Below are 25996 nucleotides of genomic sequence, written 5' to 3' on the forward strand. Positions count from 1 at the left end.
GACTGTTGTGAGCCAAGTGCAGGATAATTATAAGTTAGAAGACTTCATGAAGAATAAGCTCAAGAGTGCCCCCAGAGGTAAAAAAAAAAAAAAAAAAAACCTGTAACACTTACACCAACATTAGCTAAAATCGTTATAAATGAAGGGTGAAATAAATCCAAAACGCGGTCCTGACACACGTGACCTATAATTCAAGAACACAGTCTATTCATTAGTACAGACAGAGATAAGACACCTGCTTTTACTGCTCATGCATATCCCGAGACACGAGGCAGCTCACACAGTTAACTACAAAGCTGATCACCCTGGCTCATGGTCTAGAGAAGAGTGATGGCATTTTTCTTGAAATGTAATAAAACAGCCTATGGACCAGTCGTCCCCTTCTCCCACCTGACTCCGGTTTTGAGGACCTGTTAGTTGCCCGATGTTTGTCAATGTAATGACAACTAATTAAAACTCTTGATGGTACACAGCCTTGTATGTATTGTGCCAACCAAATAGTTAAATCGCATACATTATGTATTGTTATCAATTTAGAGGTGGTCTCAGGAGGAGCTATCCGTTAAGAACTATACAATTAAAGGTTTAATACTTATATAATGTATACATAGTTACTAATATTGTCCTGTCCAATCCCCTCCCCCCCATAGATTTTTATTATGCGATTATGATGTGTTTGTGGTGTAAACCATGCAATTGTGTATGAAGAGCTCAGAGAGACGCAAGATTTGATGCTTGAATGCCGTCCCCGCTTTGTTTAAGGTGTAAATAAAGCAGAGTTTTGCCTTTCACTTTGTCTATGTCCGTTATGGAGTGCAGGATTTCCCATCCTCTCATCCTCAGCATAAAATGGGGGTTTCCAGACCATCTTAACACCTGGTAACAGAGCTGATGATTGGCTATGGCACTCTGATTTTTAAAGGTTCCCTGCCATGCCCCGAAGACTGCGAGGTGACCTGTATCACACGTGAATAGAGAGGTCGACATGTGCCCCCTTTTAGAAAATGTCTGCCCGATCCTTGTGGCACGCCTCATAGGGGGGGTTGGCTGATTTGGGGAGACCAATACCGAAGGCCTTCAGCTGATCCACAAAAATAAGTATAGCATCGGCCTGGAAAAACAAGAAGGGGGAGGGGACTTTGTGTATAATGGGGGAATTGTGATAAAGTGAAAAGATGGAGGATGGTGATGGGATAACCTTTTTCATGGTCAAGCAAGATTACATAATACACCTTGTTTGAGGTAACCATGAGACAAGCAAACCTCACCAGGAGTTGGGAAGACAGCCTTGGTGTATTAGTATAGTGATTGCTGGCACCAGCGCTGTGCTATAGGGCAGTTTAGGTTGTGCAAAGGGTACTTATTTGTGTATATTTTGAGGGACGTGATGTTGTAGTGTGGACTGAAGGGTGCGGTCCAGGGCGTGAGCAGCATTTGTGGTGTTGCTCGGGAATATTGGGTGACGTAGAAGGCTTGGTTTTGGGGAGGGATGTGGAAGTGTTGAAGGAAGGTGCAGTATTGTGGGGGAGGAGTGTGAAGAGACAGTGAAAAAGTACATTGGAATCAAAATAGAGGTTTGGAAAGTATCAGACTAAATTGTAACATGTATCATGGGAGACACTTCCCTTATTCATTTATGTAAATCATTGCCCCGGTATAAGGACAAGATTGTTAAATACCATGCCCAATGGGTTTGGGACACTGCATGCAAAATGTTTGTGTCTTGGCCGCAGGAGGGCACTCTTTCAAGGTCAGTACTGTAACACTCAAAGCTACATATTTACCGCTGCATACAAGGGCATACAATAACAGACACGGGCAGCCATTCTGGAGCGATGAAAACTGTTTGGGGAGGAGACAGAGAAACCACCCATGAAAAAATGGATGCTAAATCAGCATAAAGGGCAGGGCACAGAACCCTCGGCTCCTGCTCCTCCTGAGAAAAGTAATCTGCCCTCAGAAGAGCTGGGAATATACCCACTTTGAGAATTAAAAGCAGCAGTGCCTTCACCTCTAGCAATACACTTGTCTAGAGGTATTGCCTTTATTGGATTTAAGAGCCAAACTGGAATTAAAGTCAAAAACAACAAAACCTGAAATCAACCACCAAAGTCCTCAACATCCAAAAGAACACAACTAAACAAAGATATTATTGTGGACATAGATAAAGTGACTCTGGTGGATTGGGCTAGTAAACAAGGGTATTTGGTGGAAAGTCTAACTGACCTCGACTTGCCTTCTAATTTTGATCTCAGAGTGATTTCACCACCTACCCGAGGGATGAAAGTAACAACATTGAAAGAAACCAAGAGTCATTCATCGGTGCTTCATCGCTAGATGATACAATTTTCTCTCCTAAAATAACCCGGGATGGCAAATCCTTCGAATTCTACACCCTTTCAAATTCACTGCAATGTCATGGCGGCATTAACTGTCTCTCGCACCATTTCTTAAATTATACGAAACCATTAATGAAAATGGTAAGGATCAAGCGACCTTGCTCGCTATGATCCATTCAAAGGTGATCTACGTGGAATCTTTTATTTCTTCACTAAAAGCGAAAGTGGACCACGAAACAGCGACATCCATGCAAAACAGGAATCGTTGGAAATCAAACAGGCTGAAAAAAAGCTTACATTGTTAGAGATCTTAAAGGACAAAAAAGGGCACAGACTCAGAACCAAAAAGGAACAGATCAACATGCGTTGATCCCTTTGTTAAAACGAATTATAACAATCGATTCTCCTCCTTTGTCATCTAAAAAGAAGTCCTCTAAGGAGGAAGCCATCCACCATCAACCTCTACAACTCACCAAAGAAGAAGCGATTTTGCCTAAGAAGGTACTAGATGATTCTGGAAGTGCCCCGATTGTTCTTTTGTCAAATGCAAAATAAATAGATTTTTTTTTTTAAAAAAAAAGGTCCATTACTTGCTGTTGAAGTACCAGAAACCGCCTCTGGGTGCGACCACAACTGTTACGGACGCTTTACTGGATAACCCATATTAATGTTTCAAAAGAGAAAAAAAAGAAATTAACAGAGCCAAAAAGTGTTTTGGGCTTCAGACTGCTCTCCAATCTTTGTTGGAAAATTGCTGGATTGCCAGTCTTTCTGCCATCTCCACTTCTTCCCTGGCTGAGGAGGAGTGTGAAGATTTTGGGTGTTTGGATGTACGGGCATGCGGCTGCTGTAGATATTTCAGCCCACTTTCAGAGTCAGCTTTCTAGGGCCCATCGGCGGAAGACTTCACTATTAAGATGACATTGGTAACAGCACTGCTCAACAATACAGCAGGCTTCCTCAGTAAGTGACTTTTTGCTCGACGCATGTGGGCAGCCTTGGCAATTTATCTTTTGTAATTTATATCTGCTTAAGATTTCTTTGACCCAACAAGCAGAGTCTGCTACAGAGTTTCCCGTGGATAATTTACTCAACTATTTGCTCGTCCCCCCCCGCTACCAGTGCAATCACGCCGAAGCACCGGGCACCAACCACGGCTGCTACTTGCGTGGCCGTGCTGTGGTGGACAGGCGAGGGTTCATAGCCAGCCCCCCACACAATACATCACTGTTGTGGTTGGGTGCGAGGGGAAGGCCAATGCTCTAATACAAACAGATGTGCACCCCCCCTTAACTGACAGATTCGTAGAATTGGAACTCTCCCATACCGATGACCTGAATAAAAATGCAAGAAGTCCATGAAGCTCTTTGCACGTGTGCCCCCAGCGCACCGTTAATCTCTCTGGTGCTAAAGGGAGCAGTAAGCTTCTACCAGAGACAGGGAGTCTCTACACAGGCTGTGGCGAATGACCTTTGTGCTAACTTAGTTGATGAATTTACAGCCTCCATTCCCTGTCTGGGATAAAGACCCATTGAAACTGGTGTCAAGGCATTAATAACACCCAACACAAACCTATGTGTATAAATTTTGGCAGACTGCGTCAGTTCTTCGTTATTCGGCGCTCCGCCTTTTTGCTTTCCTATCAGCTTGGTTCCAATTGAACGCGTTTTTGTTGGCCTGCATGAAAAGATTGTGCCGCTCCACGGCGGGCATATAAGATCTTTCCTATGTGGATCCACAGAGTAACCAAAATGTTTTTGTTTGGGGCGGGGGGGCAGTCTTCGATACTAGCACTAAGAAACAGTACAACCTTTTCTTGAGTTCCTTATGAGCAATACATTTCCACTTGCTGGTAACGATACAGCAGAGCAAAGTCAAACATCACAAGCATGCAATGAAAATAGCTCTTCAGCTGTCATGTTCTCGATATTGGAATCTTTGCTCATACAGCTATCTACTACATGTGATACAATTGCTACTAAGGTAGGCAAACCATGTGCACATTCGACAAAACAGTGAATTCTCTGAATAATTTTTACAAGTTTACAAATGTTTCTAGTGGCTATACGGATAAGATTAGTGATAGAGTAAACACAATCTTAAGCCTGTTATTAGAACAGACCCAATGGAACACCCAGCAACAGGCGTTGGTGCTTCATTTAGACGGCAACATTTTGAACGAACAAGACTATTTTCTGGTAACAACGGAAAAGTAGGTGAAGCAGGCAGTAATGCGTGGAACATTCGTTTGGCCTTTCATTACTTCTCTAATAACCTCAACCTTTGTACTTCTGCATACCTTGCCTATAACTAATTTGAACCACTTTATTCCTATTGAGCGCCTCCTAGCGAGTAGCTAGCATCTTAAACTGCCTTTACCTGGTCTGACATGTTGCATGTTTATTGTTTGCATAGTAATGTTGCTCACTCCGTACCTTTCCAAACCAACTGAAACGAATGTATATGCGGGCAGGTTTGCCTAATACTTTATGCTAATCAGATACCCTAGCCTACATGCACTAAACAATGCAGCTTTCGCGCCAATTAATCTGCATGTCCTGCCCTTAAAAGGATCGCCGTGTATCGTGCTAGTTACGCCAGTAGGACAGCTTCATTTATATGTATCGTGCTAATAGCAGCCAGTACCAACCTGTTCACTCTTGCTTCACCCTGGCTTGCTTCGCACCTTCCGATAGTCCCCATTTATGTATACAGCTCACCTTTAATCGCCCATTGGTACTCCAGCCTTCCAATGTCTGATCTGAATGCTGATAACTTTATGAACTGCAACTAACTGTACTGTCAACCTTACATCATATTGCTGTGATTCACGTGAAATTGTAACCATCGCACGAGTCATACTTCTGCAATCTTTGTTTCGGAATGTGTTAACTTACACATCCGACAACCTTAACTGGATGACAATCGGTCTTGCCCACATCTCATATTTAGATATGGCTTGCTAACTGATTATACATACTATCCCTACCCCATTAGTCTTCTAGGTACCTACTTTAGCGAACCTCCTAGCAGCCTGTGCCGGCGACAGAGTATGCCCTAAATCAGTCATACCCTTTAGCTGTTTGTGAGTACGTCCGCATCCAAGCTTAACTGTAGTGTACTCCCACTCTTAACCTAGGCAACGTTTGTTATACATTATTGCCTTAAGATACTACCTGTACTAGCAGAGATACTACTATTAGCCTCAACCACCCATTGAAGTTAGCATGGTTGCCACTAAGTTACTCCTTGACGTTCTACTGGGCTTCCCAATATTGTGCTTACATCCGACAGCTACGCTCACGGTTCAACTTGCAAAGAAAATGCCTCCCCTCCATGAGGTTAAACCCACATTCTCCCTCCCACCACTACAAGAAACTCCTCACATGTCCACCATCAATCCGACCCTATTCTTACCCAAACTGGTTCTAAACTCGTTGCCAGGCTAATCGAACCAGTCCTAACTGCCCATCCATCCATCCTTACTCCCATTCAATGGATCAAGCGGTTCACTTTCAAACCTACCCCCAACCAACCATGCTGCGGTGACCACAGAAATAAAAGACTTGGTTATAGGCTCACTATCGCCGCACCCCTAGTTAACATGTACCAGTAGAAAACCTCCCTGTCCAATTCTCCTCCTACGCAGAGCCCCCCCATGCCCTACCACCAGTAGCCTATTACCTAAAAAACCTAAGCAAAAGCGAGAGACCACCTGCTCCACCCCCACAGACCAAGTCGGCTCACCCCCCATCACAGACCAAGTCCCACCCATCATCAAAGGTGCATTGATAAATGCAAGATCCATCGTTGCACATGCAACAGGCATAGCAGACTTAACGGCAATGAACTCTACTTCCTAGCAATATCAGAAACCTGGTTCCATGCCGCCGCAGGGCCCTCTCTAATGCTAGCCATTCCTGACTCCTAGACCATCATTTGAGCGGATAGGGAAACTTCAAAAGGTGGAGGATGTACCTTCATAGCCCGGGCTAACCTGGCACTCAGACCCTTGACCACCCCTATTGCTCTAGTCATGTGAACTTCACAGTTAAATTAACACCTTCTCACTCGAGCACCCTAACTTTCCACCTCATATATAGACCTCCTGGCCCTATTGGTGACTTTGAGGAGGACATCATTACGCTGCTCTCAGACAATACTAAACCATCATCACAAATCCTATTACTATGTGATTTCAACCTAGGTTTGTCCGACCCTAATGACCAGGCCGCTAAAATCGCTGGAAGAATCCTTAAGTGAACTTCACTCAAAGAATTAACCAACGTACCCATGTGAAAGGACCAACTTTAGATTGGTTGGCTGACCATAACTGTGTCACTGCACTAACCACCATTGAACCTCAGACATGGACCGACCACTGCGATTTCTTTAACCATCAATGCTAACCGGCCAGCCACCAAAACTCAGATTACCGCGCCACCCTTACTCACTAGAAACAAGTGCAACATCACAGCCGAGAAACTAACTCCTATCCTGATCCCAATACTAAATTCCACTAGTATTGAAGACCCTGAAGAATTAATGGATTTATTCAATAGCACCATGACCAAGGCCCTAGACACCATAGCCCCATTGAAACTCTGCAAAAGTAAACCCAAAGCCCACCTCAACACTTGGTTTACCCCATACCTGAAAGCCCTTAAGCTTGAAAAAAGGAAATGTGAAACCATATGGAAGAACCTACCTTCCAAAGAGAACAAAGATAAAGTAACAGAAATCTCCTCTCTACAAAGAGATCAGAACCAAACATGAAACCTACGACGACAGGATTCACAACGTCCGTTCCAGCATCAAGGAAATATTTGGAATTCTAAGGGAATTAGAATCACCCATAGCCCCTGACGGCTCTCACCCTAAAAACAGACTGGTGCACTGGCATTCAAAATGCCTTGGCTAACAAAATTGCCACTCTACAAAATAAAATTGTCACCAAACGACTCAACATTAATGGTACCGATACATCTCAAAAACCTGAAAAAGTCTTCGCCCTCAATACTTTACAAGAATTCAAAATTTGCCCAAGTTACTACACCAGAGGTCGAGAAAATTATAGCATCTCTGAAACCCTCTCGATGCCAAGGCGACATCTGCCCCGCTCAAATTATAAAAGACACAGCCAGAGATATCGGCCCCTTTATCACTAGGATAATGCTTCTTTCAAATCATGCCAGGTTCCTACTAACCCCTAAAATGCCTGGGTACTCCCTTTACTAAAAAAAAAAAAAAGCTTCCCTCGACCCCATCAAACCGACTAACTACAGGCCAATAACTACGGTCCCTTTTCTACTGAAATCATTGACAAGGCAGCTACATCCAAATCCAGACTTACCTTGAGGCCAATAACCTCCGAGGGCTTGGACAATCTGGCTTTAGACCCCTCTACAGAACATAAACTGCCCTAATTGATCTGAAAACTCAAATAGATCTAATGAAAGATAATAGACAATGCACACTACTTTTCCTGTTAGACCTCTCTGCCGCCTTCGACCTGGTGGACCATCACATACTCTGCGAGCACCTCACATCAACGGCCAACTTCTCACAAGAGGCTGCAAATTGGATGAAGTCCTTGCTAAATAATAGAACGATTAGTCTTCTCTTTGTCCGATGCCGCCAACCCTATACCCATCACCTGCGGAGTGCCATAAGGCTCTTGCATCTGCCCTACATTTTATAATGTCTTTACCAAACCTCTTTTTGACATTTTGGACCATCTGGATGTCATCTACACCAACTACGCAGATGACACCCAGATACTGATACCACTATCTGGCAACTATGAACCCGACAACTCCCTACTAAACAAAATCTACCTCGTCATTCAGGCCTGGATGGCTACCCATAGCCTTTGCATGAATGACGAGAAGAATGAAATTCTTATTCTAGGGGCCCCCACCTACCTCAACAAACTAAATCCAAAATACTTTTCCTTCAATATAGATGGCAACACAATCAAAACAGCTAAGGGAACTAAAATCTTAGGTTTTTACCTTGACTCCACCTTGAAGCTTAGGAAACAAGTTAATGCTACTGCTATTGCTACCGCCTATACTTGTAAGCTTATCCATGCCTGCAAACCCTATCTGTCCACAAATAGCCATATCACACTAGCGCGAGCACTAATCTTGATTACTGCAACGCACTATACACATGAGCCAACAAACAAGCATTAAAAAAACTACAAACCCTACAAAATAATGCCTTGAGAACAGCCTTTAGTATTCCAAGGAAAGACCACATTCCTGAAACAAGAAGGAGCCACACATGGCTTCCAATTCGGGACAGATTCGAATTTAAACTTGTCTCCATCTCCCACAAATGTCTCAACAATGCTGACCCATAGTACCAGAAAGACAAAATCATCCTAAAAACCTTGTCCAGACCTACGAGATCAGCTAATTCCTTCTACATCATTACGACTCGTTTTAATCTGAAAAGAGCCGGAGGCACAAGCTTCCCGGTACAAGCGGCCCTAGCCTGGAATGCCCTCCCGCTCAACTTACATATTGGCCAAACTTTCCACAGCTTTAGATTGAACACCAAAAAATGGCTGCTCACAAACGACACTACCGCCTCATCTGCCCGAGTACTGCAAGCCAGCCACTCCTTGCCTTATAAACTTGCACTTATGATTCTTCCGGCTGTCAGCTCCATTGATGCAATCACTCATGCGCATCATACACTGACAAATGTATACTTTGTACACACTGCCGTGCCCCACATTATGAGGTATGCATGTACCAAGGTACCCCACTGTTATGTATTCATGTATTCATTGCCCAGCCCCTATTATGATGTATGTATGTATTAACTTGTCCCACTATTATGTATTCATGTATTCACCATTTCCAAGCTGTCTTGTAATGCACCCAGATACCCTAGGGTGTGGCGCGCTTTATAAATAAAAAAAACAAACAAACCTGCCTGAGAAAAATAGGAGGGAAACACGATCAGAGGGCACAGCCTGAGATTGGTAGTCATGTTTTTGTCCCCCCTGCAGCACGAACATACTAAATGACAAGCAATACCAAGGACCCCTATCTCACAAACTGTGCAACGTTAACACCATTGGAGGTTGAGAATGCTTGTGCTATAGTTTCTACGGGAGTGCCTACGCAAACAAAACACACAAGATCCACTTGTGCTAAGGGTGGGGTAAGCGTCTTTAAAACTGTGCCAAAAAGCTAGTGGTGGTTGTAAGCCCCAGCATGTACACAGTGGGTGGGGGTGGCTGCAGTCAACCCAAAAATAGCAGGCTTTCAGACAAGGAAGACAGCACATACAACCTGAGGTCCTGTTTTCCAACCAGGCTGTTGCCGAATCAGGGGTGGTCACTTGATCTACAGCTTATCGTGTCAGGACATAGGTGGACCCAGCCAGCACTGGTATTGCTGTCCCTTCTGTTTTTATGGCTCCAGTTCTTCCGGATACAAATAAGGCCATTAAAATACAAATTATCTTCTGCGATGGCAACAGATTTTTCCTCAATGGCTCTAGCCTTCTAGAACTTCTACTCACCATCATTCCAATACACTTCATTAGAAGCAGTGACATTACAATCGTGGATGTGTGTGAGAATGTTGGCCAGGCTACCGCTATTATTCATTTTTTCTGTGGAGACACTTTTGTATATTTTGGATTTCAAGGCCTCATTTTATGTTCAATCATCGAACATAATGGTATCAATGGGTGCAAGCATCCTAGGTCCACCAATAGGGCTAACAGAGATGCAAGACTGACTATGGGGTCCGATGATCAGGTACAATTATAAGGCAATTTTTGCCACACTGCAACCCTTCACCAAGGGATGCCGCTTACATCTGGAGGCCCTGAAATAGCACAGTGGGCACAGGGGGGACGAAACACATGGGAATAGTTAGCAAATCTGGTGGAAAGGTGTGGGACTTCTCGCCCCTAACCACAGCAACCTTCCATCTTTCTTGCGATTATGCTGGAATACACGTGGGCAACTATATTTATTTGAACAGCATGGCATGGAGGACCATATCGAAAGACTTAGCATAATTTTGCTCCAAGAGACGTGGCCAACGACGACTCTTGTGGTTGATGAGTGGAACAAATCAATCCTCTGGCCGTCCAGGGCCCTAGAGGACATCCGAATGGAGGTCTTGTAATGGTAACCAAGAAACCACTGGAAATAGTAGGTGTCCCCGCTACTTCCCTTAACATTCTCATGGGCAAAATAGTTCTTCCACAAGATAATCCCCAGAGATACGGGCCCTTATTTTATACACTCCCCCTTATGAGGGGAGTCATTCAGAAACGCCTAGGGAAATGGCGGAAATCCTAAAAGGCTTGAATTATGAAGGTCCGGTTTTGCTTTGTGGGTACTACAATGCTAAACCCCAATTACCACTATTTCAGGCTCAGGGATCCCTTAGGGCATGTCGATAGAGAATGAACTGGGCTTGTTTACTGTTCACTGATGGCTTCTGTAGGATTAACAGTACCTCACTTTGATACTCTAGCGAATTTTACTCTAATGGAGAACGGCAGGAGCAGCATACTGGACTATGTCTGTTGCAAACTCAACCAGTACAATTGTACCCCGCCTGAATTTTTTTAAAATAATGATTTAAAATGTTGCATTTTAAAGTACACTTAAAAAAAAAATTTTAAAAAATGGGTAAAAGGCCAATCAGTTTGAAATTTGCGCTGGGGGCCCAGGGGCCAGGCATGATATGTTTACTGGATGTCCAGTAAAAAGATACCATCTCTGTCCCCTGGGCCCCACAGTGCCTAACACAATCAACATGATTATGTGTGCATGCAAGGCGATTGGAGGGGGGGTGGGGGGGGGCGCAAGAGGGAAAGCATGTTATTTTTGAGTGAACATCAATGATAGATATCCAGTAAGAAGAAAAAAAACGCTACCTGTCCCCTGGGCTCCACAGCGCCTCAGAAGGAGAGCTGATTTTGGTAGGTGGGTAGGGGGATTGTGCAACAAGGGCATTTTTAAAATGACTTTGTTGTACAACCCTCCTCCCCCCCTCACCAAAATCAGCTCAACGGATCAAAACACACACAGACACACACACACCAATCACTATCATTCACATGAGCACCCATCACCATACACTAATAACAAGCATACACGCATCCATACACATATTTAAATAAGAATTACATTAACATACCTTCTGCAGGGGCCTGCACGTGGGTGCTGAAACGCCCTGCTCCAGGCTGCTCTGTCCATATGTGTGAGGAGGCACAGGAGCTCACCCTAGCACATACAGACATACATTGCCCCAGACAGTATTTCCAATGAGCTATGCAAGGCTGACGAAGCAAAACACCCCCACCCTTGCATGGCTCAGTGAGCATTTGGGGCTGGGGATCTGAACTGAACTGTCAAAGGAAAACAGTGTTTCCCTTCGACAGTTCAGCTAGCCCAGGAGTACTCCCTCAGCAGGAAAAAGAAGCTATGGGAGTGCTCAGTGTTCACTGGGCTGGGTGAGGGGGCCACTGGGTGGCCACCCCCTCGCCGGGCTCGGACTGGCCCATAGGGCAACGCATGTACCAAAAATGCAAAATGCTAGTATGGGACCGACAAAATGGGCCAGTTTGACGAGTAGCTAGAAGTTTTCACCATTGTTGCTGGATATATATTCTTTAAATATCACAATTTGCTTACATTTTAACAAAAAACAAACACCCCCTTGGGGACTATTCAAACAGTCTGTGACTTAAGGAATCAATATCCATTTGCAACTGCAGGACACTTTCATTGGAGCCGAGACAGCTTTATGCTCCAGTCCGACCATGTGTGCCGCCCCTGCCCATTTCCCCTAATCTAAAAAAAAATAAAGGAAAACCAACAAAGGTTTTTTATTTTTAAAAACACACGTTTCATGCAGGGCTCTCACACACCACAGTGTGAAGACCTCTGCCTTAGAGACATCAATGGTATTTTAAACAGCTTGGACTAAGTACATTGACCAGGTGTTTGGTGGCTCCCATGTTGATGCTTCTCTGCACAAAGAGACTTCATGCATAGCCCTGAGGACATCTGTAGGATCATCGGAAATAGTAAATCCTCAAGGGCTCTCGGACCCGATGGGATCTGCAGTCATCTTATTAAATCCGACTCCGCAGTATGGTCCTACGAGCTATACTGGTTGTTCCTTAGCATTGACGTCTTCCCAAACTATTCCATCTTCTTAGCAAGACAGCATAATAGTCCCAGTTCTAAAGAAGGGTAACGATAATAACCCAAATAACTATTGCTTACTTGCCATGTTGGATGCACCAGCGAAGAATGTTGCCCGAGTGCTCCTCAGAGAGCTTGAGGATTGGGAAGAATCACGTAAAATCTTACCTTAAAAACGGGGTTCCGTAAGGATTAACACATCACTAACATACTCGCCCTAATCACTGTCATACAAAAGGCTTGGATGACTAGGAAAATATTGATTTCAGTGCCGCTTTTGACACTGTAGATCGCAATAAGCTGTGGAGAAAGCCATCTAATTGGAACATCCCCCTAGGTATGTTAAAGATTATTGATTCCCTGCACGAACAAACAAGGTTAAAGGTTAGATTGGACCAGCATGGTTGGAAAACATCATAGATTCCAACTTTAGAAAGCCTCAAACAGGGCTGCATTTTAGCCCCCATGCTTTTCAATTTATACCTTTCAGACCTGGGTGATGCACTTCACAACATCTCTGCTATACCGCCTAAACTAGGCACTACTTCTATACAGTGGTTATGTTATGCAGATGACCTTGTTATTTTGGATCTTACTCCTGATGGTCGGCAATCAACTTAAGTAAACTGAAAGCATATTCTGATCTTTACTCACTTGTGAACAGCTCACAGACCGAAATGATGGGTCTTTGGTCTTGCTGGCAAGAACTCCAAACAGTTGAGATAGGAGATGGGCAGGGCAGTGCTTGAAGTGGTTCCTACATATAAATATTTCGGAATTCCTGCTGGATTGCAAACTCTGTGGTGTTGCCCACTTATATGGGTCTTCAATCTGACTTGGTCTGACAATGGGCTGCATTCACACTTTTGCTGAAACGGGTGGGAGGGGGGGCAGGGTTCTCGATTGGATCCTTGATTCAGCTCTATCAAGCCAAATTGGCATCTGTCATTCTTTATGGAGCTGAAACTTGGGCTCTGGCAAATATTGAGTAGATGTTCTTCTATAGAAATTGTCTATTTGGAATACAATGTTATGGCAACACGCCTAAAAATACAACTTTGTTGTTTGACCACTCTCTGGAAGCTCGCTAATGCTCCAGCAGACAACCTAAATGGCCTTATGTATGACGTAATTAAAACCAGGGGATCACCAATGCCATCTAGCAATATTGTCAAACTCAGCACCATAGCCAAACATTGGTTTATGTACACTCAAGGGTATTCATTGGGCGTTATACTTAGTGTTTTCAAAAAGAGCATGAAAAACACTGGCAGGATATGGCCACAAACAAACAGTCTTTAGTTAATCTTCCCACAAAAGAAATCATGCAGCTGAGTTTGTCAAATATATTCAAGGACACGAAGTCTTTGCCTAATTATATCCAACAATTTGTGGGAGTTTTTTTTTAGCCAGGGCCTATATGAAGCTGAAATTCAAAACTGGCAGGAATAGAGAAATTGAGGGGGCTTAGCACCATACCCCAAAGGAAAACAAGTGTGGATCGGGTACCTTAGAGTCTGTAAAACACATTTTGTGGAAATGTGTGTTGTGAAAAACCAAAGGGTACCTCACCCGCTCGGGGACTGGTCATCCAGGTGGCCATGACACAGCCATCGCTTTTTGATCCAGTTCCTGTGGGTGGACCAGGGCGGGAGGATCACCTAGGTGAGGGGTCTTCGAGGAGTGGGGGGTGAGATAGCTGATGGTGAGACGTGGTATTCCCTCTTTTATGTTAATCTACCCCACCCTATTCTTTAGGATTTTCCGAAGTCCCAACTCCCCCCAGCCTGTTTTTTACACAAACACTGGGCATAGGAAGAGGGTGACAGAGTAATCAGACTCACATCGTACTGGACATGTCCCGTTAATCGGCCCGAAGGCACACCTACTGGAGCAGAGCAACAGACGAGAGCAGCGGGCCGAAAACCCCAGGGCTTCGCTGAAGGAGGTCGTTGCCCCTGACAGACCGCAAAAGACACATGGAGAAGGCCAGATTCCCACGCGTTTTAAGAATGCCAGCAACTTTCCCGGGTGAACGGCAGAGTTGGGGAGGCGAGGCTAAGTCTGTGGTACTAACCATAACTCTGAACTTGTAAAACACAAAACAAGAAGGAAGCACACACAGCCAGTGAGTTATCAAGCGACCCGAGAGCCTGGTGTGTGTAAAAGTGAAAAATAGCAACAGCATATCACAAGGGGAGGCTACACGTGTGTGGATAAGATGCAAACAAAGGCAGACCTGTGAATGAACTTTAAAGTAAAATACAGCTGCAAGATCAGCAGTGCTAATGGAGTGGCCCGGTGAAAAGAAGTAGCCCACTCGAAAGTCCCTGTGAAGGTGCATTGCTTGAAGCTAAATGGCGAACAAGCAGCAATAGTGAAAGTAAATAATAAACGTTGAGTCGAGGTAGTCCTCCGGTGGTCCGTAGCGAAAACCAATCACATTTCGAAAGACTTCGGCATCCAAAGCCGTTCCCAATTCAGGGAGACCCAAAGTATATTAAGCTTGGGGGAGGGCACCCCCCTTACAACTTTGTGTGAACTGTATCGTGAGAGGTCTGAGCCCAGCAAAGGGGGCCTTTGTGATCTTTTTAGTTGAAACGTTATTTTGAAAATCAGAGAAAGGATTTTAAACCTGGAAGGCCAGGCTGGCCCCCGATACAAGGTTTTGAACCATGTACTGTGTTGAAAGATGAGCCAGAGTGCGTCATCCTGCCTAGAAGGATCGTCCTATCCCGTGAGGAGAGGTGGTTCTGCCACATTATCATGTTTACACCGACTTTTCCTTTTGCATACATTTTCTCCTCGTTACACTTTTTGTGCAAGAGATAGGGTAGGCATTAGGTTTTAGTTAGCATAGGCCATTTTAATTTGACAAGACTCCACTAGGACTGATGTTATTGTTTGATGGTCGAGACTACTTCCATCTTAGTTAAAGGGCAGAATAGGAGTTTCTCCAACCCCAACATTTCCAATAAAGGTTTTACAAATTGTATCCATTGCGTCAGTGGCAATACTTGCGATACCACGCCTTCCCCTACTGTGTCATTATATAATTTAAGGCTAGTGGCGTTACAAGCGGCGTGCTTGATGGTAACCCTGCCCTCAGATGGTGTATGGGATCTGTTTATGAGTGGGAATCACAAAGGTTGTATCACATATCACCATCTTTTGGAGGAAAGTTGTGTCTATTGTATCATTGTTCTGAAGCCTGCATACTATACTGGACCTTTTTTGGAGGGAAATTGTATCTATTTTTTCTATTGTTATGGTGGCGTGGGGGGGGGGGGTTCTTCCTTTTAACTTGTGTTTGTTTTTTTATTATTTTATGGTTTATTTTGTTTTTTGGGGGAGGTGGAGGAGAGAAAGGACCCAAGCAGGACCTGGGAACGTTGGTCCGAGAGGAAGGTCAGCCATGCCATGGCCTGACCCGTGATGCCCAGGTTTTCGCAGAGTCTGTTAATCAGCAAGGCGTGGTTGACCATGTCAACAGCAGAGGAAAGGTCAGGGAGGAAGAAGGCACAGAGCTTGAGTCGAGGTTAGACAGCAGATCTTCACAGATGTTCAGGAGAGCACTTTCCGTGCCTCTGGCTGCTCTGAAGCCAGACTGATGGTCATGGAGACAACCAACAGATTCAGAGTGGAGAGTTAGCTAGGAGATCGACAACCTCAAGGAGTTTGCCCAGGAATGCAGTGATAGAGATTGGGTGATAGTTAGCCGGACAGGAGGGAGTCGGAAGAAGTCTTTTTTAGTAGCAGGTGCACAAGGAAGTGCTTAAGACAAGAGGGGAAAGATCCAGTGGCAAAGGAGTGATTACAGAAATTGCCCAAAGCCGGGCCAAGAGAAACAGTGTTGTACTGAATAGTTCTGGAGGAGCAAGGGGTCACCTGTTCGGATGACACTTCATAGACCGGACTGGTCTAGAAACATCATCAGGTGTTATAGGAGAGACGGAGGGGAGAAGAAGAGGAGGGGCTGCTAGGGTGGGCGCATGAGAGAGGAAGAGGAGATGCGGTCAGGATGTCCTGGGTTTAGTGGTGAAGTGAGAAGCCAGACCCATGCAGGGGGCCTGGGTAGGAGAAGAAGAGGTGGAGACTGCAGCAGGATTGGCCAGCTCCTTGCAGATTTTTTTAAAGTATGGCGTGTTATTAGAGGCCACAGAGATGCAGGCTTCAATATGGACCCTCTTTTTAGAGATGATGGAGGAGGCGGCAGGCCAGTTTGTCAGAAGGTGCGCCCAAAGCTCCCCACTTCCACTCAGCTACTCTGCACTTGCATTTCAGAGTGCCCAGGTTGGACTCAAACCAACAGTTACACTTGGCGGCAGACTTCAGGTGGATCCTCATTCCAAGGAGACCAAGAGTGTTCGAGATAGAAAGGTGAAGGTTGGAAAGGACTGTGTCAGTGTCAAAGTGGGAGTCACCCGCAGGAGTATGAGGGGGAGAGAAGATAGAGGCAAATTCAGCCACTGACACTCGCTTCATAGGTCGAAAGTGCTGGGTGGGACTTTGCCAGGGGGACAGGACGTTTTAAGTGAGAAGAAAGAAGAAAGTGATTAGTCCAGGAGAGAGGAGTAGTAAGAGGATTAGAGTGGGGGATGTCTCAAGAAATGAGAACATCCAGGGTGTGTCTGACCAGAGGGTAGGATGGAGAGGGAGAGAGTCGCAGAGGTTGCGGAAGAGCCCAGAGGATGGGTCTGGGGAGTCCAGGTGGATGTTGAGATCCCCAAGGAGGAGAAGCTGAGAGAAGTGAGGTCAGCCATTCAGAGAGGAAGAGGGTGTTCTGGCCAGGTAGCCTGTAGATGGTGGCCAAGGTCAGAGAGAGGCCAGGAGAGAAAGAGCCTACAGACCAGGCATTCAAAGGAGGAATAGAGCTGAGTGGGGATGATGGATAAGGATAATGATGTGTTATTTAAATAGCACCTTAATCCAAAGCGCTTTACAGAGCACATATTTACATACAATATCACCCAACCGAAATTGGTACTCATTGGTACCCTACTGTAGGCAGGGATACACTCAGGAAAGAGCAGGGCCACTGTCTCCCGGCCTGGGGAGAGGTGTGTGATGCTGGAAATGCATCGGAGGGACAGGGCCTCCGTATCCTTTTCCTTTACTGCTTTTTATCGTGTGTTCTGTCGTGTTTTCCACGCAGGAGTTCATGTGGGACGCCTGGTGGTGCAGCTCTCTTTCTTTTGGTTTGGTGAACAGACTCGTGGGATACCCTTATGGCACCCATGGGTGGGTGTACAACCCTTTGCCCCTAGTGTATGTTTTTGGGCACCTGTGGGTGGCCCACAGAGCAGGGTATGGGCTGGTGGCAGCTCCATGCTGAATTTGACAGGTGCGCGGAGTATCCTCCATTTTGGGATACCCTTGCCCTGCCATTGGGATCAGTTGATTCCTGATGAAAAAAAATGGCCCTGGTGGCCTCTTGCTTTCTATTACCCATTACCTTGTTTTCCCAAAGTCCTGGGAAGCCCTGACTCTGTCCCTTCCCCCTGACTGGCTGTTGGATGGAAGTGCCATATATGGTGTTGTTGTGAAGGCCCAGTCAAGACTAGGTGGAGCCTTCCCGGTGATGTATGTTGTGGGTACCTCCTGTGGGTGGGACCTGGGTGAATAGAGTGTGTGACGAATATGCATTCTGTGTTGTGGGTGTCTAGTATCTGGTGGTTGACACAATGACTGAGACAACCCTACCAGAAACCGTATGAATGCAGCTTGGATTGTTGAATGGCTCGGTACTTGTCCCAATACACATAACTTGTTGTGAGTGTCTGGAGAGAAGTGAATGGCCTGAATACCTCGTGTGCCTGATTGGCTGCCTGCCTGCATGAATGCCGTAGTCGTGATTGGATGCTTGAGTGTGACCCAGCGGAATGAATGGGAGATCAACAGTATATCTGGGGACCTCTCACTGCTAGGAATCTTTTCACAAGCTGAAGTCACTACGACGAGTAACTGGATTAACTGACGCTTGACCTTGAAGCCCTGCTGGACGAGAAGAATTGCTGTTGCTCTCCTTCACAATCTGAAAGCTGCTGTGCCTGGTAAGGCGCCCTCTTCCCGAGCTACGAGGGACCATCATGCACAGCTGATCTTTGCCAACGCTCCCTGGTAGACAGACCTTCGACAGGCTGCCGACCCGATACGGGGACTGCTGCAGAACTCCAAGGACAAGCACTCGGACTGTTGTCCGCCACTGTCGACGACTGCCGTCGCCGACCGGAGCCGCCGTGCTCCTGTTTGCCTAAGACCTTCAATTGATCATCAGACGCTCTCGTCTGCATCGTCACCCGCTTGTCTACCGCTGGAGAAGGCCCAACCGTCAACGCGCCGAGGAGCATCTACCGGTGGGTTTCCCGCCACCTAAAGACCGCAGAGACGCCAACGACTCGACACCCTTGCTGGGCCACAGTTCTTCATCCGCTCTTTGCGGTCCAGAACTATTGTCACCGAGGTGCCCCGCACGCCTCTTCCTTGCAGGACGCCAACGCTCGGTCATCGACGAGCACCGCTAAGAACGAAGCTGTCACTTCCTTGCCGTAGTTCACCCTGTTCACCGCCGGACGTTCGACGACCCGTGAATCCCACATTAAAGGGAGGGCACTCAAGAAGGGCCGTCGATTCCCCGACACCGAACGCCAAGTTCCCCGACACCTCTCGACGATCCGTGGCTCCCGCCTGAAAGGGAGGCACTCAAGAAGGATCGGTCGGTGCATCGTCGGAGAACTCTACTCCACCAGGTACATTGGGGGGGTAAAACCTTAATAGGAAGAAGTATGACTATCGAACAATATATGGATTGGGCTTGTGCTATATATCTTTATTTACAGGTTGCCCAGGTGGGGGGGGGATCTCCACACAGAACTGCGCCTAGAGGTAGGGGCCAGTGTTCTGCCTATTGTTTCAACCATCTTGCGTTCCTTCCTATCTCTATTGCTGGTATACTCGTTATTGATCTGTGTGACATTTTAACAGTACAGTTGATGCACTTTAATGAGATTTGATAACATTAGTGATATCAGTGTAGACGCGTATATATTTATCATTATTGACTTCCAAGTACAAAGTGCATTATTGTGATTGTGTACATACCTTTGAATATTAATTATATAAAGACTGTTTTCAGTAATACAGTGTGTGGACATTCCTTTGTGGGTGTTCGGGGACTACACTGTACTTAAGAACCAGCCCGCATCACCTAGGCCTTGATTGCTCGACCACGTACCAATAATAGAGAATCTTGGCTGGGGTCCTCTGGGCCTCTCCTCTACCATATAGAGAGCGGAAGTACAGACACCCCCTACCGGTCTCTACAAGGTGCAGAGAGGATCTTGCAGCCGCCAGGGAGGAGTGTCAAAACTCGTGACAGAGCTGGCCATGTCTAGGTAAGAGCAAAAACGTCTATGTCCTGGAGTTCAAGGAGACGGCAGATGTCAGAGGAGTGTTTGTTGAACAGCCGAGCGAGAGTAGCTATGTGGAGCAGGTTGCCACTTTTAAAGATTTTCAAGGAGGGGTACAGGAGAGAGGAGTAGCCATAGGAAGTGGCAGAGAAGGCAATGTAGAGGAAGGAGGTGGCCAAGGTGGGATGAGGGGGTGGCGGAGGAGATCAGGAGAGTAGCAGAAGGAAATTGATGAGGCGAGGGATGCGCCTATCAAATAGGAGGAGATTGGGCCAAGGGCCCTGGACCATGCCAGTGCCATTTAGATAGACATTAATGAGGACTCTGGAGGACAGGAAGGAGGCCATGAGGACCTCCCAACAGGTGCCACCATAAATGGTGAGACATATGAAGGGTCCATAGGCCGGGAGAAGGAACGATAAAGAGGATGTCAGTGAGAGCATGTGCGGCAGAGGCAGTGACATAGGTGTCAATGATGGGAAGGTCTGGGTTGGAGACCAGGGTATCCTGCTAGAGCTGCTTCCTTCCAGACTTAGTGCAAGGGGTAGGATAGGAGATAGAATAGGAGTTAAAGAAGATTGGGGGGAAATTTAGAGCACCATAGGGGTGCACAAGAGAGAGAGCGCAGGGGAAAAGAGAAGGGATGCACAGCACAGAGCTACGCCACACAGAAAAAAACAGGGAGGTGTCCAGGGAAGGGGGAAGAGAGGGAGACAGCAAGCAACAGCAGACGATAAGAGTCAACAGAGGGCAGTACAACAGTAGTGAGTGGAACAATGGTGAGCAAACGCGATCAGTTACGACCTAAATAGGAAAAACGCCTAGCGGACACAATAATAAGCAGTGCGACAAGCACACGCAGGAACATCTTACCTAGAGGGAAAATACACAAGAAATGTAAAGAAACAGTAGCGAAACATAAACACAAGTACGGCTACCTGGGAGAGGGCAAAACCTAATGGGCCCATAGAACAGTGTAGAATGTGTCACGCGTTGAAAGGAGTAAACGCAAGGTAGGGCAGTTTAGTGGGGTGCAGAAATTGCTGAGCTCCCCACCTTTCCTACCTTCTGGTCGACGGCTACACTGCATGTTCGCACTCCCCTGCTTTAATCAACATGGTGCCCTTAGCCTACGCAAACCTTGCCACGAGGGTCCAATCGTCGGTTATTAAAGGATATGCTTTGGGGCGTAGCGCAGCATATCAATCGGCCAGCATACCCTGCGTCACACTAAAATGTGCCCTTAGCCTACGCTGCCTTTGCCACGGAGGGTCCGATACTCGATTCTTAAAAGGAAACAATGCATGGGTGTAGCGCAACGTGCTACGAATCAATTGGCCAGCGTCTCCTGCTGCCCTGTGTTGCACAACACTGCGCCCTTAGCCTATGCAGGTTCCAGAGAATAGATACAGCTCCCTCTAAATTGGGGAGGAGTGTGCTCACTGGCGATAATAGGTACGCCATTACTAGCAGTACCACAGAGCAAGGTACAAATTGATGGCTCTCCCCGAATGAATACACATGTAAGCTTACCCGAAAACGTAACAAAAGGGAAAACTATTTATGGACTAAATCAGCAGAAACCTAGGATGACATACCCAACGAGCATACATAATTCAATAAACAAGCATACATTATTCAATAAACCAACAGCGTTCTTTACGTCTTTCTTTGCTCCCTGATTTTAGGCAAACACAAACGCTAAGTGGTTACAAATAACCAGATGGGAGATGTTGCAAACAATTAATGCAACTGTAAAAGACGAATGCCATAAAGGAAGAGCCGAGAGCGATCCGGCTCATGACTTTCCAAAACAGACATGTCCTCGATCTGATAACAGCCATAGGAGGTGATGGGTGTTTGAAAATCGGGCTGTCTTGCTGCACATACATACCTGCTCTGAGGCCATAGCCATGTTAACAGATCTGCACACAAAAATGGAAGGTGTACGAACCTGAAAATTATGGCTAGTTTGACTATTTATTTTTAAAGCGTTGACACAGCCTGGGGGCATCGAGGTGCTGTAACAGGAATGTGTCTCTTAGTTGCGTATTTATGACATGCTTAATACCTGGAGGTTTTTAAGCAGGGACCCGGGTTCGAACCCGTGTTGCTTTGTTTCCAAGGGGAGCTCGATGCCGCTGAGCTATCCTCCTGGGACATTTGTTCTCTTGGATAGCCACCCGGTTGTCTAATGCATTTAAGATACTAATAGCCATAGTAGTACTGATACTACTTGCCTGTGCCTTAAGAATAGCAATAAATGGTGGCAAAGGAGCAGTTGGAATGGAAACACTAATAAACGTGGATACTCTATGAGCACACCCAAACCGATAATCTAACTCATAGTCACGTAAGAGGAAGTCCCATTACCTCGACAGGTTTGAAATGTACTTATCCCTGATAAGCTCAGAATTACATCGGACGATCGGTATATTGTAGTGCCAATGGGGAGTGCTGCTATACGACCTGGATTTTGGACGAACATATAAGAAGCGCAGGCAACTTGATGGGGGTGATTTAAATGGTACGACGTTGTTTCATTGCCTGCTGTTACATCGCCAGGCTTTTAAACTTGCACATTACACCGTATGTGCTCATCGAATTTTTTAGTGGGGGGGGTGGGAAAAGGCAAACAAGGGTTTGGATGGGTGGGCAATTGTAAAGTGTGGGTGGGGGGACCCCCCCTCAAAAAAAAAAAACATTTAAAAAACGATGAGCACATACGATGGAATATGCACGTTTAAAAGCCTGGCGATGTAAAAGCAGACGATGAAATCACATGGAACCATTTAAATATGGACATCCAAGAAACCTCATGCGGGAAGGGTATGGAAGAGGGTCTGGTCGAGGACTCGACCAGTGGGGGAAATGTTGAGAGGCATATGAATTTGTCACCCATAGCTACTGCCCCTCCCCCACTCACACAGGTGAGAAGCGGTATTCTCTGAGGCAACCATACTATCCGTATCCCGAGCAGGTCCAGCAAACAATGAACACGATGTCAGCTGAAGACGGCGAGAATTGCCAGACAAGCAATATATATGCATCCAATGGACATGAAGAACACGTGCACTAAACTATGAAGAAAACGCACTAGGTCAAATATGCATTTATACATGAAGAATACTAACAATGCAACCGTAAAGACATGAATATAACATACGCAATGTATAAGCTGAATACAAAACTAATGACACGAGAATATAGCTCACTAACATAGAAAGGCAAAAGCAGCGATCTTTTCCAAAATGGAAAATCGCAGCAAGCATTTGTAATACATAAAAGCCTCAAGACTTTCAGAGAGCACAGAATGCTGACATTACAGAAATAGCAGATCCGTGCAGCGCTCAGAGTGTAAGCCAAGGTTACGAAGAACTTAAGGGAAGGTCTGCACATTGCAGAGAAGGCAGATAAGGTTTCCCAGATGCAAGAAGTACACTCCCAAAGGAATTAAAGCCTGGAATAATACAATTTAACTGTTGTGAGCCAAATGCAGGTTAATTATAAGTTAGAAAACATTATGAAGAATAAGGTCAAGAGCGCCTCCAGCGATAAAAGAAACCGCAACACACACCAATATTCGCTAAAATAGTTACAAATGAGAAGTAAATCCAAACGCGTTTCTCTCACATGTGACCAATAATTCAAGAACACAGTCGATTCATTACTACAGAATCAGATAAGACACCTGTTTTTACTACTCACGCATATCCCCAGACAAGAAGGGCATCACACGGTTAACGACAAAGCTGATCACCCTGGCTCATGGTCTAGGAGACACGGGATGGTATTTTTCTTGAAATGAAACACGCAGCACATGGATCTCTCTTCCCCTACTCCCATTTGGCTCAGGTTTTGACCACCTGTCAGTTGCCCATGGTTGGTCAGGGTAATGCCAACCAATTCAAACTCTCAATGGAACGCGGCCTAGTATGTATTGTACCAACCAATAGTTAAATCGTATAAATTATGTATTTTTGTGGTTATAAATTTAGAGGTTGTCTCAGGAGGAGCCATCACTTAAGAACTATCCAATTAAAGGTTTAATACTTGCACAATGTGTAGTTACTAATATTGTCCAAACCCCTCACCCCGTACATTTTATAGTATGATGTCATTATGTTGTGTTTTCGGTATATGATATGTTATTTTGTATGAAGAGCTCAGAGAGTTGCAAGATTTGATGGTAGCATGCTGCCACTGCTTTATTTTGGATCTTAATAAAGATGGGGTTGCCTTTCATTTTGTCTATGTCCGTTATTGAGTGTGGGATTTCCCAGCCCTTGCATAAACTGTGGTTTTCCAGACCATGTTAACATGACGTTTTAAGGAGATCTCAAGTTTTTAATGTCAGGTCTTAAATAATTAACTATTCTTGGCTTTTATGCTCAATAAAAAGGGGAAAAAGTCCATACTTCAAAGTATTACCGCGAAAGAATGTAGCTTGCGCCCAATGGCAAGGTGTGATCCAAATTCATTAACTAACGTTATACAATTCTTATTGTTTAAAGTACATTGAAGGGGGATTGTTTCTTTGTAAAGCATATTTTTTTAATGATACACTAATATCATACACAATCATTGACCAATGATCATATGTTAACAGGGGAGCGCTTATTTTGGAGTAGGTTTTGCATTATTAATTAGTTCTAGCTATAGGTTCTACAAAACAGCAGCCATCGTTTAAAGGATAGTTCCGGGACTTTTTTTTTTATTGTCCCTACGGTTCGGCCATGTGTTTTTAAGCATAAATCTGTAGATCGTAGAAAACTTTCCTATGGACCTTACCCGACTTTTCGTCCATTAACGCACTCGGAATCAGCCGCCATTTTCTGATAATCCTATCATTTCCCCCCATCGACCTGGCTCACCTGCGTTTGCGGCACTAAATCAAATCCCCCGCCCCTGAGCCTGACATCAGCAGACGCGTACCGCCCATTTCCCAACGCCAAAGCATGTTTCGTGTCAACAATCGCTGCGCCTCAGCTAATGACCTGTCGCCATGGAAATGGCAGGACGCCGCTTTCCTCAATAAGTATAAACACACCGTTTCACAACACACAGCAGCAGATTTTCGATTCCATTACTCTCTCTGTGTTACTTTGAGTATTCTGTGACTCGTTTCTGTGCTCTGGTCAGCTACCTTCGCCGCTTCTAGGCCTTGTGAACACCTGTACCATCTCTGTAAATTATTTTACTTTCTTTACCACACAATGGCTACAATAATGCCGTATATGTACGAGCCCGAGTACACCGAGGAGGAACTACTGGAAAGGCAAGCACGCGAAAACGATGGGTATTCGGACGGCAGTTGGGAGAACCAGTCAACGGATGAAGAGCCTGGACCATGTCGCATGGACGGCGTCTCCACCTGGTGCACGTGCAATCGGTGCGAGCTAATGCCAACTGAGGAGGAGAACTGCTACTGCCGTGAAAATTCCGGGTGCTTGGCCTACATTTCGGAAGGCGAGCCAAGTCCGCAATGCATCACCGAGCTGCCAGAGTTCAGGGAAGCCTGCCTCTCACGGACCGTGTTGAGGATGATGATGGTGCTTATGCACGAACTTCGCGGCACTGTTCGTCCACGTAATCCGAGTAACGAGTAAGTATACTCTGGTTGTGATGTCAGTGATGCCACTACTATTTCATGGTCGTCTCCCACATATAAAATTACATCTACATATCATTCGAACGCATGTAAATTGGTTCCATTGCATCTTTCTTTTTCACAGGTGGTACAGGCTGGTGGCCTATCGTTGCTTCACTTGGTGGCTTCACGGGAGGCTCGGACACCGCGTTCGGAGAGTAATACCTTCCTGTGCGGTACTTGCCATTAGACAACATTTCCCCAGCGACAGTGGACAATACCGAGGATTTTCCCTGGATGTGCTGCAACCGGAACTTTACAATGTGTAATGTTTATTATTTATGTTCAATTGAAAATAAGATCTAAAATAAAACCCAACATGTATTTTAACAATGGTGGTTTTGATTTTTTAAATGAATCTAGTGTGTCTCCATTGAATAGTCTTCCTGTGCCTTGTCTTGTC

General features: G+C 45.5%; 1 protein-coding gene across 2 annotated transcripts in view; it reads right to left on the bottom strand.

The window, feature by feature from the left end:
• RBL1 (RB transcriptional corepressor like 1) overlaps positions 1 to 25996 on the bottom strand; it is a 1112731-nt gene that overhangs the window by 1077883 nt on the left and 8852 nt on the right. The window lies entirely within an intron of this gene.

The sequence above is a fragment of the Ambystoma mexicanum genome, chromosome 3p (genome assembly GCF_040938575.1).
Source record: "Ambystoma mexicanum isolate Mex_15411 chromosome 3p, UKY_AmexF1_1, whole genome shotgun sequence".
Lineage (NCBI taxonomy): Eukaryota > Metazoa > Chordata > Amphibia > Caudata > Ambystomatidae > Ambystoma > Ambystoma mexicanum.